Source organism: Microtus oregoni, unplaced genomic scaffold, assembly GCF_018167655.1.
Source record: "Microtus oregoni isolate MIOR12 unplaced genomic scaffold, Mior012 000030F_ref0000283, whole genome shotgun sequence".
NCBI classification, from domain to species: Eukaryota; Metazoa; Chordata; class Mammalia; order Rodentia; family Cricetidae; genus Microtus; species Microtus oregoni.
The window spans coordinates 14,142,248-14,157,110 of NW_024543089.1; the positions used below are offsets into that span (position 1 = coordinate 14,142,248).

The 14,863-nt window shown below is 36.8% G+C and overlaps 1 protein-coding gene across 1 annotated transcript in view; it reads left to right on the forward strand.

The window, feature by feature from the left end:
• Positions 1-687: 687 nt before the first annotated feature.
• The window catches only part of Robo2 (roundabout guidance receptor 2), a 1,518,906-nt gene continuing 1,504,730 nt past the window's right edge, over positions 688-14,863 (forward strand). The window contains exon 1 of the mRNA XM_041678470.1: positions 688-871. The gene's annotated coding sequence lies outside the window, so the exon portion shown is untranslated. The remainder of the gene's footprint in view (positions 872-14,863) is intronic.

A 14,863-nucleotide genomic window follows, 5' to 3' on the forward strand; every position in this document is an offset into this window, starting at 1 on the left:
TCAGTGTTCATTTTTTTAAAAAGAAATATAAAGTAAAGAAGGTAATACTGCCTCCCTGAATTGAAGACCCGAGCTGAAGAGCCTAAGGATCCCTGTATGTCAGTTTCTCTCCCCTAGGAGTTCGGATGGTAATCACTAGATGCCTGCTGGTTCAGATTCCATTCCCAAGTACACTCAAAATGCATCAAAAATAGCAGCCCTTCTGAATGGACACTACTCCTTGAACTTTTCAACCTTACAGTCTAGCAAAGTTTGCATTGCTTTATGTAAACTACTGTAAAGGAAGAGAAGAAAACAATTGCTCCTTAATTTCTTTGGTAAGGTGAAAACTGCTTGAGATGTTTGGGAGGAGGCTGTGGTTCCTGATGATTTAAACACAGTTGCCCAATCGTGTGTGCGATTGAAGGAATGTTGGATGCTGTAAGGCTACAGCTAATCCTAATCGCTTCTCCAGCCCGTTCTCCCAGTGGCTGCAACCAGGCTCTTTAGATCTGCTTTTAGGACTACAGTCTGGGGGTGTGAGAGGGAAGCAGATCTTGGGAAAACCTTCTGCCAGGGAGGAGCCCTGGGCTTCCTCCCTAGTACCACGGACAGCGCACTAACGCCTCAGAGAGAGGCGGGGAAAAGAGCCTCGCCTCACAGGTGGGAGGAGGGAGTGCAGTGACTGACAGGCGGGGAGGAGAGCAGAGCAAAGGAAGGAGTGCTCTGGGAGGGGAGTGGAAAAACAAAAATCTGGGCTCATTCTGAGCATCAGGTCCTGGGGGTGTTGTTCAGCTGCACTGCGCTCCTCATTCAGGCGGACGCTGCCTGAGTTTCCCCGGCAGATTGTCAGCCCGTGTAGGAGCAGACTTCCATCTAGATCAGACTCCAGGTGAGTTAAGTCCGAGGTTTGCTTAAGGGTATTGAACTAGGGGTCTGCACCTGGTGAGGTGTACAGCTGTCTTCTATTTGCCAGAGTCAAGGACGGACTTGGTCTTGGTAATGGTAACATAAGCTGAGGCAAAGGGATGGGAGGTGGGAGGTTTTGATCTCCCAGTAGAAGAAATTGGATGAAATTTAGCTGAAGTGACTAAGTGGGATTGAGGAAATGTCCTCAATGGTAGGCATTAAGAGTGTGTGTGTGTGTGTGTGTGTGTGTGTGAGAGAGAGAGAGAGAGAGAGAGAGAGAGAGAGAGAGAGAGAGAGAGTTGTCTGAGATAAATGAGCTTTTATAACAGAAGAAATTGTGGGCACCCATTCTGTATGCCTATTATCTTGTTTCATGCCCACCTTTTCAAGTCAAGTCACAGAACTGGAAGGTGTGGAAGAGGTATTTAAACATAAGAAGCTTCAAGAAAACGTGGCTCTCTGAGTCCAGTAGTGTGCTCACTTTGCCTTTGAGGACTCTGGGTTCTTTTTTTCCTCTGTATTTTCTCAGAGCTCACTAAAGGAAACTTCAGGCTTCCAAGCAGGCTTCATATGTGATAACAGTTTAGTGTAAAAGCCATATTGATTCACTTCATCTCCTGTGTTCCGAAATTGGTACCTTCCGGGGAAAGGGGTGTTTAAAAGCACAACTTTGAAGTAGATGATTTAAAGGGAATGAATGTATTTCTTTTCATTTTGGAAATTCTATGACCATGAGAAAAGTGGTGAGCTCGTATGAAAAGGAAGACAATTTATCATCCCAGGGAGAAAGGATTGATGGGCTATTCTAGAATTTCCAGTATAGGCAATACTCCTGGATACCATCAGTATAATTTTATTTTATATTTGCTTCATTTTGTTTTTAATGTGTGTGTTTGTATGTAGCAGAACATGCTGATTTATGAAAGACAGAATTCTCTAAGTATTTAAAAGTTAACTTGGTTTAGAAAGTGTGTGACTCAGTTATAATAACGAATAATCACAGTGGACACAGAAGGTTTTTAGTTTGGTTTTTGTTTTTTAATGGACCTTACTATTTCTGTTAAGTAGCCTTGACTTCTATTTCTGAATTCAGTACTTACTGGGTGTTCCTTTGGTGAATATTTGCCAGTAGAATTTGTGGATGTTGCATTTGTCCAGTGGGCTACGGAAAATTTTAGTGGCAATCAGGTATGCATGTTTTCCCCTTATCCAGACTTGGAGGTGAGATTTAAAGTATCTTCCTTGTATTTAATAAACTTTCTCTTGTGGGAAGGGTCATCCTGTGCTTATTAGCACTTCTGGGGTTTTCTCAGTGATACAGGTGAACCTAGAGTTCTGTAATATGTCAGTGCCACCCTGCTCTGCCCCCTTTCTCTACATCCACCGACCTGTGGAGTAAAGATGTATTTCAGCTAGAGTATTTTATTTTAAACATCTTGATTCTCCAATTTCTTGTGGAAGTTTTAAAAGAGAGAAATTCTGGCTTGATTTTGTAGGTGAGGACTGGGCAATGGAAGAATGAACTATTTTAATTTTCAATGTCTATCACATTATAATGTAGAAATTTACTCAACTTCAATTTTAGAACTTCTCTCAAATTTGCATCCAATATTTGTTCAGACTACTACAAAACGGATAGATATATATTTGGTACATGGTGACAATTTTCATATGTTCTTGGTATTTCATTGGTTTTAAATTTTGGAAACAGGGAGGTTTTTTGTTTGTTTGTTTGTTTTTTTTAACACAGGCGTACAGAGGCATTTCTTCAAGTCTCATTTTCCCCCTTCAAGTTTCTCCTAAGTCCATAAATGCCAATATGTGTCTTCCTTAACAATGTAGATTGAAAGGAAGTTTCAAAACTTATTCAGAATATTCACTGGGTTAACACTGTTTTATGATCTAGAAGGGAGCCTACATTTAGATGTGTTTAAACTACTCAAAGAGAACTTGAACTATACATGTAACTTTCTGTGAGAGCAAACTCCAGCCTTCACAGGGAGCTGTTCCTCAGATTCCTCAATACACTGGAAGGAGATACATATTTAATGTAGGGTTTATAATGAGAAAAGTGTTTGGCACTAAATGATTTTAGGTTTTTAATTGTGACCATGTTTATAAAAATACATTGTGTATTCTTTTGTACCTAATATGAACAGATTCAAAATAAACTCATTTTTACTATTAAGGGAAGACAGTAAATCCTATATCATTGACTCATTGACTCCTTGTTTTATTTGCTTTATTTTCATTAACTGGTAATAGTAACTCTCACTCACTCTCTCTTCCCCCTTTTCCCTCTCTTCTTTTCTCCCTCTCTCCCTCTCTCCTTCCCCCCTTCTCTTAAATTCCATATCAGGGGTTGGACCTCAGTGATTAGGAGTGTTTGCTTTTTTTTCAGAAGACAAGAGTTCAGTTCCCAGCACCTACATAGGATGGCTCACAGTCAATATAACTCGAATTCCAAAGGATCTGATGCCCTCTTCTGGCTTTGGCAGGTCATGTATATGACTGTGCACACATGTGCGTGCACGCATGCATGCACACACACATGCACACACACACTAAATATTTAAATGAATCCATATCAATTGTAAGAGTGTTAGTAAATTTTGAGAAAGGTTGTAGTGTGAGTTCCATGTTCAAAAAAGAGCTTTGGATTGACCAAAAATAATGAATATGAGACTAGAACCTTATTAAAATCTCATGTACTTCAAAACCATTTTTAACTGTAATGCAATACATAGCCACATGTGGTGATTAAATACAGAGTATGCAATCTTTGCATCTGATTGTAAAATTTCATGCACACTCATGAGTAGGAATTCTCAAATGAGTCAGGGTAATTAGTTCTCTGGCTCTTGGCCATTTAACCTAATCCTTTAAGGATGACTTAAACATTTTTCTGGATCTTAAAATATTCTCTCAGATTTTGTAAAATATCTCAAATAGGGCATTTGAATGCTATCATAATTTAACATTCCTTAGAGAAGGAATCCATATAAAAAAGGGATTATTCTTGTTTCTTTGTGATTATTTCAGAAAGATGATTACTGAGATTTGAAGAAAGGAGAGAATATAAAGAAATAATTTGGTTTCTTAGGGTCTCTGTAATGTATAATGTAATGTATGAATAAAAGATGAGAAATTAGATTTAAATTCTAAGGAAATTATTTGGAACAGGAAAGAATATATTCTTAATTTACCCCAAATAGAAACAAGAGAACCCCATAGTACATGCTTGTGTGTGTGTGTGTGTGTGTGTGTGTGTGTATCTCCATCAATAGTGGTATTGATTCACTACAGTATCTGAACAAGTGTAGGTATAGGCTGTTAAAGTTCTGTGGTCCCAAGAAAATAATTGTACTCAGTACTCCCCTCTCAGGTTGTTCAAGCTGTTTGCATGGGAATGCGAGGCTGAAATGTGGTCATCTCATGGCGAAGAGAGATCCCCAAACATTTGCCTTAAAGTGGACTTTTTCTTTTGCTGCCATGTCCATTAAATAATATTTTCATGGAGATTTTGAAATTTTTACTTTCTCAACAGTGCCACTTTCATTTACAGAACGTATTAGCAGAGTAAGTCAGGAAGGACCTGGGATGACGGAGGATTATTAAACAGCCTTATGTTCTCATGTATAGGCCGCTGTTGATTTGAGATTTTTTTCCTTGCCCCTTGCTGTGGTAGCACTGAAAGCATAAAGAAGTATTACAGGGTATTTACTATATAAAAATGTGTAAATGTGTGAAATGTAGTCTTGATTAACAATCACAAATTTCACTAAATTAATTTTAGTTTAAAATACCTTTGTGTGTAAATACATTTTTAGCCACCTTTTAAGAATAATTGGGCACAGTAGGGGAATTTTAAGGTACTTTAAAATTGACATTGACCAAAATTTTTATTCTTTTGCTTGTTGCTGATGCTAGTTATTGAAGCCAGGAACTTCGTTATACACAACACTTAGATTGAAGATCTCAGAAAGAACAATTTAATTATTTTTAGATTGCTGAAAATTATTTTTTGTTTTCATTGCAAAATATACCACAGCTGGAGTGACATTATGAATCCTGCATTATTAGAACTCCAGAATTTGCAATGAAAAAGAATATGTTTTTGAGCCTTTATTTATTTATTTATTTATTTTTTGAGGTAACAGTATTAGGAATCAACAGTAAGCTGGCAAAAGGAAAGGTAAGAAATGGGAACATTTTCACACTGAATAAAAATTTAGATAAGTTGGGGTGACAAAATGACTCACTAGATAAAAGAATTTGCTCAACAAGCTTGATGATCTGAGTTCGATTCCAGTAACTATATTAGAAGGAGAAAAATGACATTCTAAAACTGTAAACTGATTTCCACATACATGCACCTGAACACACACACTCTCTCTCTCTCTCATAAAATTATAAAGATTTAACAAAATATATAAACACAAAAATTTTAAAAGAAGTTTGTGTGTCCGGCACCAAATGCAGATTACTTGTATATTAAAATCATAAGTAAAATGATGCGTCCATGAGCTCAATACATATTTTTCTTATTACTCCATGCTTTTAGAGAGGTAGTCAACATATTCCCATCTTGAAACTACATGTCAGTCTTTCATATATTCTCAGTTCCTCTGGTGTTTTAGAACTAAAACCTACAGAAAATTAGAAGGAATATTTTGCTGATATTTTCTGTTATTATGGAGGATCCTGGACTCATAACTAGTGCAGGACAGTATCAACAGAAAGTCAAACATGACACAAAGAGAGCATTCTCTTTCAATATTTGCTACTGGCATTTTGACAGCAATTACATGAGAGTTTTTTTTCTGTTTACATAGGATTCTATTTGTGGTAATATAATTCATGTCTGGACTTCTCCCACCTAACATAAAAATTATGAAGACTGCAGCAATGATTTAGTTTGAACAAGTGGAAAAATTGGACATATCTTAAAAATAATGCTTTGAAAGTCTTTGTGTATGCTGAACACAGAATCATAAAGCAACACTTAGTGGACTTCTGGAAAAATATTTGAATCTCCTTACATATTTTCTGGATTAATAGTACTTCATTTCAGATGTAACATTTCTGGCCAACAAGAAGAATGCTTACATGAAGATTTTGGCTCCATCAGATGTATAATGGTTGAAGGGCAGCTGAAATGGGGTTACACAGGACCAAACTTTTCAGTTCTGAATTATATATGTGTCTTTTCATATTGACTAGACTGATAATAATTACAGAAATTCAGCTCAAAGGGTAAATAAGAAAGATGAAATACCCTTCTGAAGGCAAGTCTTATGTCTGAGCCATCACTCCCTGTCGTCTGTCCTTGACTGATTTCTTAAGCTTTCTAGAATGTAATTTATTGCTTCTCCTCATTCCAATGATGTATTTTTTTTCACTGTTGCTGAGATAAGTTGTCACAAACTCAAATTTATTTTTTTAGTTTTAAAAATCAGAATTCCAAAGTCATACTTGCTAGACAAAGTTTATTTTTTATTTCTAAAGATGTTTATTTACGTGTGTGTATGTGTTTATTTTTTATTTCTAAAGATGTTTATTTATGTGTGTGTGTGTGTGTGTGTGTGTGTGATGCATGTGAAAGTATATGTAGAGACCAGGGGAGTGTGCTTGATTCCCTGAAGATGGAATTACAGGAGGTTATAGAGGTTATACGTGCTCTTGTCTGCAATTCTGATTCTTGGGTGCATACAGGATCTCCAGGAAGCTTTTCCTGTCTCCACTTCCCATCATGTTTCAGGAGTACTAGGATTAATGATGCAAGCAAGCTACCACATCTGGATTTATACTCGTGTGACAAATGTAAATCTGGCTTTGGCTGGGGTGCCAAGTGTTTTTACCACTTGAGCCATCTCCCCGGCCCACTTTATATTCTTCATTTAACAGTCCTTGTGTTTACATTAGGTCACCTGAAAAGTCTAGTAGAGTTACTGTAACTCAACGTCCTAAATTCAATCACATCTGTAAATCCCATTTAATGACATGAGGCAAAATTATCCCAGCATTTCGAGATTAGAATTAAGACATCTCTGGGGACATCTGTTTCATCTCCCACTGATTTTACTGATATTCGTTTACCAGAAGGCCTCAAACTGATAGATACAGAACAATAAATTTTACTTCTTTGTGACTATACTAAGGTTTTTAGTTCCCTTGTAACAATTGATGCTTACCAATTAAATATGCAAAGCATTATTAAATAAATATTTAATTTTTGCAATAAAATTAAGAATTTGTCTCATTGTTTATTTATCAATTTTAGCATCTAAATTATTTATCTAAATCATTTTGATTTATATTTACCAAGCATGTTATTGTTCTTATATATTAAATTCTGCTCTTTATATGCTATAATCTGTATTGAAACCCCTAAAAGGTTGTTTTTCTTTTAGAATTTTGAGAATACATATCTCAAAGAAGTTCTGGAGTTCAGCCATAATAATTGGTTCACTTCACAAATGAACACTGTGAATATATTATCTCATGAGTTATATATAGAGTTTGTAAATTAAATTTAATGATAATCATGTCATCTTTTCAAATATTTCTATTACCCTAAAGAAGACCATTGTGTAAGATGGATGCATTTTTTTCTTCTGGGCCATTGTTCCCAAAAAGAACTTGAAATGCCCTGCTCAAATTAATTTAATGCAAATGAATTCATGCTTCCTTGCAAGTTTGTCCTTCATTTTCCTTAAAATTATGTTGTAAGTGGATGTGACATGCTTTATGGTTGTTGTGCAAGGAGGATCGTTCTTCCTAAAAGCTTTGTCATTTGTCAAAAAGAAACCATTCAGAGTAAAGTAAATTATCTTATCTGACCACAGTGGTACCACTGACCTTCAGACAATAAATTCTGCAAGCAGTACAACAGATGAATCATATCTGAAGTTGTGAAAGTTCCATAGAAAACCCATGTTCTGATACAAGGCAATTATAACAATGACAACAAAACATCTGTACTTTTATCTTTTAACTTTTATAGTACTTTGACATGTAGATTGACCATATTGCTGTTCCTTTCTTTCTAGAAAATCCAATATAGTATTCCAAAATTTTAAGCTATCTTAATTTATTTTCTTTTTTTAGTGACATAGAAATATTTTGCAAATCAAACTAAAGATAAAGGGAATTTGGTATAGCATGAAATTAAAAGAAGTTGATTGCAATCATTTTCAATAAGACAAAATTGCCTTAGCATATACATAATCACAAAAATATAGATAGGTGTTGAGTGAAGTGATTGAAATATGGGATCTTGGTGAAGTTTAAGTAACTCCTACAGAGAAAGGGAAGATTGCCTGTGTACTTTTAGCTCCCAGACCCAGAGTTACAGAAACTGTAGTTTTGAGGAAGTTATTCCTCCAGCCATGCTATACTGAAGAATGAACACTTCAACTGAGTTTTCAGCAATCATAAGTTAGAAGGATGTGGTAGTCTGCTTGTACACATGGCCCTCTTTCGCAGGCCAACTGTTACTCTCACCACCCACTTCACTCTGAACATATGGCATTCCTTCAGCTGCGGAAGCGAGTGTGTGTGGACATGTCTCGAAGTGGGTATGAATGCTGGGTCTCTTCCTCTTGTTGCTCATGCCACCAACTGTCTCTCACTTTTACCATAGCCCTACGTTTGAGGATAGTCTGTGAAGCAAGCAATACTGTTATTAATTTAATTTTTTCTCCAGTAAATTACAAGACCTACTGGATGTTATCATTTTAAAGTTTATGGGAGGAAGTAGAGACTTTTTGAAGGACAAAGTGAAGCATATTTTCAATCAATCATAAGCCTACTTAAAATTGCAAGAATTCTAAAAAGAAGAATAGCAGAGTTACGGGAAACATTGAGGTAAATTACTATAGGATAGTTGGTCAGCGCACTCCCAAGAAGTTTTAGAACCACATAGAGAAATTAGTGAGACCTCATGATTGGAATGAAGCACTATTTAATGCAGAATGATTTATTTATACGATATTCTAAAATATTCTATCTAGAATGGAATTATGTTGTGAGCATTGTGAGTTCTAAATTTGAAATGTAAGTATAAACATTTTAAAATGGTTATGGAACTCATATTTGCAGGGATTTCTGATCTGCATTCTGATGAGAAGCAATGCTTCTATCACATTGGCATGGCACTTAGATGGGGTTTGGTAGATGTGCCATATATCAAGGGATATGAGAACGCAAATGGCTCACACTCATGTGGTGTTACTTGAAGATTTTTATTTTGAGATTTCTTGCATTTTTATTTTTTTTAATACAAGGTAATTTAACACATCAGCGACAAAGAGTGAAAATGAGCAATGGTCAGCATTCACATTCTGCACCTTTTATGATAATTCTGGTTGTCTATTGTCTTTTTCATCATGGCTCATCTAAACTCTTCATATTTTATAAGCAGCCTGACATTCATGTACATGGCTGCTGTGGGACAATGGTCTTTTACCTGTCACTTCTATTATTTTCAATAAAATGCTGATTGATCAGTAGCCAGGCAGGATGTATAGGCAGGGTGAGGAGAATGCTGGGAGGAGGGGCCAGCAATCTGCAGTCGTGACCCAGCCACAGAAGAGGCATGATGTGACTGCCTCGCTGAATAAGGTACTGAGTCACGTGGCTAAAATAGATAAGAAAAATGGGCTAAGTTATAAGAATTAATAAGAGAAGTCTGAGCTACTAGGTCAATCAGTTTATACCTAATGTAGACCTCTGTGTGATTTCTTTGGGACTTAACCAGGCAGAACAGAAGCCTAAGACAACACATGGCCACTTGCTAAATGTTTTATCTTTAATATGGAAATGGCAATCAAAATAATTTAGTATTATAATAGTACCATTGCAACTCATAATACCTAGAAATTAGGAAGACGTTTCTGAGTACTTAGAATCAAATGGGATGTTTTGTAACAAAATAATGATACAAATATTTGGTTCACACCATCTCAGAGATCAAGGTAGATCAGCTTATATATTGAACTTAAAGATTCACATGAGTATTTTAAGGGCTATTAGTATACTACTCATAAACTTACATCATAATATAGCTCTAGAAGGAGAAGTGAAGAAGTAGAGTTGTCTTTCATAACAGAATTTTTTACACATTCTCATACCATATGTAACCTCAGTAGGCACTGAATATTATGACAAAAGTTATCATTCACTTACCAAATAATAACAGATTTGGAACACAAGTCATTTCGATGCTGATCATATCATTGAGATAATCAGCTCGGTTAATTGAGATAATAACAAACCGATAATGTATCATATTTTAACTATGAATTCCATAGTAGATAAACCATTGTCAAATATTATTTACAGTGTAAGGGTGATAAGAATGTTTCTGATGGCCACAGAGACAGACAGGAATAGTGAAACAGTTTACTGACTGAAAGAAACTCCCCCTCTTTTTATTTATTCTTTGAGCTTTTCATAAAATATTGTTTTATCATATTCTTTCCCATTCCCCAACACCCCAGACCCTTTCACATTTTATTTATTTTTTAATTAAAAATTTCTACCTCCTCCCCTCCTCCCATTTCCCTCCCCCTTCTCCCATCCCCTCCCCCTCCCTCTCCAGTCCAAAGAGCAGTCAGGGTTCCCTGCCTTGTGGGAAGTCCAAGGTCCTCCCCCATCCATCCAGGTCTAGGAAGGTGAGCATCCAAACAGACTAGGCTCCCACAAAGCCAGTACATGCAGTAGGATCAAAACCCAGTGCCATTGTCCTTGGCCTCTCAGTCAGCCCTCCTTGTCTGCCATGTTCAGAGAGTCCGGTTTGATTACATGCTTCATCAGTCCCAGTCCAGCTGGCCTTAGTGAGTTCCCATTAGATCAGCCCCACTGTCTCAGTGGGTGGGTGCACCCCTCGCAGTCCTGACTTCCTTGCTCATGTTCTCCCTCCTTCTGCTCCTCATTTGGAGCTTGGGAGCTCAGTCCAGTGCTCCAATGTGGGTCTCTGTCTCTAGCTTCATCCATCGCCAGATGAAGGGTCAATGGTGATATGCAAAATATTCATCAGTATGGCTATAGAATAGGGTCATTTCAGGTTCCCTCTCCTCAGTTGCCCAAGGTACTAGCTGGGGACATCTCGCTGGACACCTGCGAGCCCCTCTAGAGTCGTCTCTTGCCAACCCTAAAATGGCTTCTTTAATTAAGATATATATTTCCCTGCTCCCATATCTACCCTTCCTCCATCCCAACCCTCCCATTCCCCCAAGCTCTCACCATCCTCCCCTTCTCACTTTTATCTCCCCATCTCCCCTTACCCCCACCCCACCCCCACCCCCAAGTTTCCAATTTTTGCCTGGCAATCTTGCCTCTTTCTAATATCCAGGAGGATAACTATATGTTTTTCTTTGGGTTCACCTTCTTATTTAGGTTCTCTAGGATCACGAATTATAGGCTCAATGTCCTTTATTTATGGCTAGAATCCACTTATGAGTGAGTACATACCATGTTCATCTTTTTGGGTCTGAGTTACCTCACTCAGGATAGTGTTTTCTATTTCCATCCATTTGCATGCAAAATTCAAGATGTCATTGTTTTTTTTTTTTTTTCTGCTGAGTAGTACTTTAATGCGTACATATTCCACAATTTCTTTATCCATTCTTCCATTGAGGGGCATCTAGGTTGTTTCCAGGTTCTGGCTATCACAAATAATGCTGCTATGAATATAGTTGAACAAATGTTCTTGTAGTATGATAGATAGGGCATCTCTTGGGTATATTCACATTTTATTTTTTGCTTTCTCTGTTTTCTTTTTCTCCAGAAAGCGAGAGAGAAAGAGAGAGTGAAAATGCATAGTTATGTGGATATAAAAGTGGAAAGATATTGGAGTAATTGAGGGAGAGAAAACTATAAAAATATATTGTATAAAAATTAAATAAAAACAACCCATTATATTAAAGCATATAAAGGAATTCCCTTGGTTTAAAAAAAGGAAAATAAAAAAACACTAAAAATCACAGAGTCTGACTTGTGTTGGGCAGCTACTCCTGAACATACAAGTAGTATTCTGTAGATTCAGTGTCATTCTACTGATGAAAATTGACTTTCCCTCCCCCAAAACTGTCTTCTGTGTCGTCCGTGAAGATCTTCTTGGCTAGGGGTACACTTTTCCTTTTTTCCTGCTGGGATTTAGGTCTGACCTGAGCTTGTGCAGGTCATGTGCATGCTTTCACAGCCTTTCTGAGTTCATATGTGCATCTACCCTGTTTTGTATAGAAAATCTTTGGAGTCCTCAATCATCTTTTGCTTTTACAATTCCTTCCACCCCTTCTTTACCTAGATCCCTCACTCATGAGGGGAGGGGTATGATAGAGACATCCCATCCAGGGATGAGCTTTCAAAGCCCCTCAGTCTTCCATGTTATTCAGTTTGCGTTCTATTAATTACTGTAGGCAGAGGAGAAAGCTACTCTACCGAGGGTTTGTTTGATGTCTTTGTCTATGAGTGCAGTAATGTCATTACAAGTTGTTTTGTTGCTTTGTTCATTTAATAATAATAGTGGGTTCTTTTCCTGGACCTATAATTTATCTAGCTCAGGTTCTTGACTGCATTAACAATATGAGATATGGCTTCCATCTCATGGAATGGTACATACTTTAAAAATCAGGTGGTATCATACATGCTACTGTTGTGCCTGTGGACATACATTCCTTACAGATTATTATTATTTCTTACAATATTTGTAGCAGGGTGAAGTTGATGAATATTTTTTTCCTCTTGTACCATGTCTAGCGTCTTCTATCACTATGACTGCTAACCAGTAGAGGTGAAATTCTCAGCTAAGTACCAACTAGATTTCTCCATATTCTATAGGTATGCAATGTTATATATATATATATATATATATATATATATATATATATATATATGAGAATGAATATATAGAGAGGCTAGGAAATAAAAAATATAGTTCATTACAGGGGTGGGGGGCACTTTAAGGAAGAAGAATGTAGAGCTTAATATTTGAACACACTAATATAAAAGCAAAAGAGGAAACAATGAAAGAGAAGGATATAAGTTGATATGTAGGGCAAGGAGGTAAGGGAAAGGAGGGTAGAAAAAGGGGAGAATCTCAGTATGTAAGAATATTCCACAAGAAATCCTACTACTTGGTAAGCTAATTGAAAAAATAACAATAAAATTGAAGCATAAATAAAAACTTTAGTAGAAACTTTTTTTTTGGTTTTTTGAGACAGGGTTTCTCTGTGGTTTTAGAGCCTGTCCTGGAACTAGCTCTTGTAGACCAGGCTGGTCTCGAACTCACAGAGATCTGCCTGCCTCTGCCTCCTGAGTGCTGGGATTAAAGGCGTGCGCCACTACCGCCTGGCTAGTAGAAATTTTTTAAAACAAGAAAAAAAGTACATCTGCAGGAAACATTAATACTTAAACAGACTAACCATGCACTAAAATTTCTATTCTTAAGCAAAATGCAAGACCAGCACAGAATAATACTAATGTGAGATATTCATATTTAAAATGTTGTTTATTCAGCTATGAATAAATACTCAGGCCTAGAAAGCCAGCAGCTTTCTCTGACTATAGTGGTTTTCTCTCAAACTTAATTATTAAGCCATCTGTGAATCTGTCTATAAATTTTTAAATAACCAATGAGGATCATTTTTAAAGAACAGGACACCTACATGGTGGGGTAGACAAGTTTATGAGTTTTTTAATTTATTTCTAAAATATTAAGAAATAGAAATTTAATGGCATATAATATTTTAAATGTATGTCAATGATACTATCTTTTTTCTTTATTAACTTTCATATGCCATATGTATATTCAAGTCACTGAACAACATTCTTCTGTAAAATTATTTTTCTGCTATAAACAGTGCATGGAGCCCTTTTCTGAAATTTTATACTATACTTGATTTAGGTGTCTTAGCAGAAAGTTTGGCTTCTGTGTACTTTCTGTTCAGAAATTTACTGGTTAAGATACTTTTATAAAAAGAGAATCTTTTGATGTACCTTTTTTATTGGAAAGAGCTTTTATTTCCTTAAGTGTTTTGTTGCCTGAGCGTAATGAATATCCGGCCGTGCGAGTTAGTAGAACAGATGCGTATTCTGATATATGAGTTGAACTTGCTTCCCTCAGCATGCATAGGAATGAAATGCATCTGGCTCTAGCACATAAAAGTCAATTGTGCTCCCAAATGTGCTTCTGTACATTACTTAGATTTTATTAGGGGCAGACAGGCTGTCATTTGCTCCAAGGGGTGCTTTGCTTAATTGTGAAATTCAAGTGAGACTTGGAGTTGGAAGATACTAAATTCCCAACTTCAGACAAAGCCTGAGCAGGCGGAGTTACCAGTGTATAAGTCGCAAGGTTTTCAGTCCCACAGAGAAAAAAAACAAAAAACAAAAAACAAAAAACACTGCATGGGAGAAAATAACTAGGTCCATGGAGCACAGTGAGCATGAGGGAGTTACAAATGTCATCCGGGAAGGGCAGAAGAATTGGGGAGACTGAGGGAAAGTAATGAAATGAAGCTGAGCATTAAAACATCCTCTAGAAGTAGTGGCAGAATCAAGGTGCATGCTAAGCACTGAAGAAACAGCAACCAGGCTCTCAGCAAGGAGTTTGGTACACGGGGTCCATTGGGAAGGTGTGATACACAGAAATAAGGAAACTGATAATAGCAAGCATACTTTCCTTTGCATCGTCCACACAGTCTTTAAATATGCAGTTTCTTTTCGGACTGTGTATGTTAGGTATTCACAAACATAAAGGATAGGAATTTTTTAGAATTTACCAAAATTTTATTTAATAATCTGGACTCTAATCCTGACAAGTTAGTTTGAGGTAGAAATCCTGAGAAAATAAATCATTTCAGTGCCAAACACAGACTCAATCACCCTTTCCTAGTACTCTCATTTATTTTTTATTCAGAGTATGGTGGAAGAGTGACTCTCAAAAGATGCTCCATCCCAGCCCTAAAAC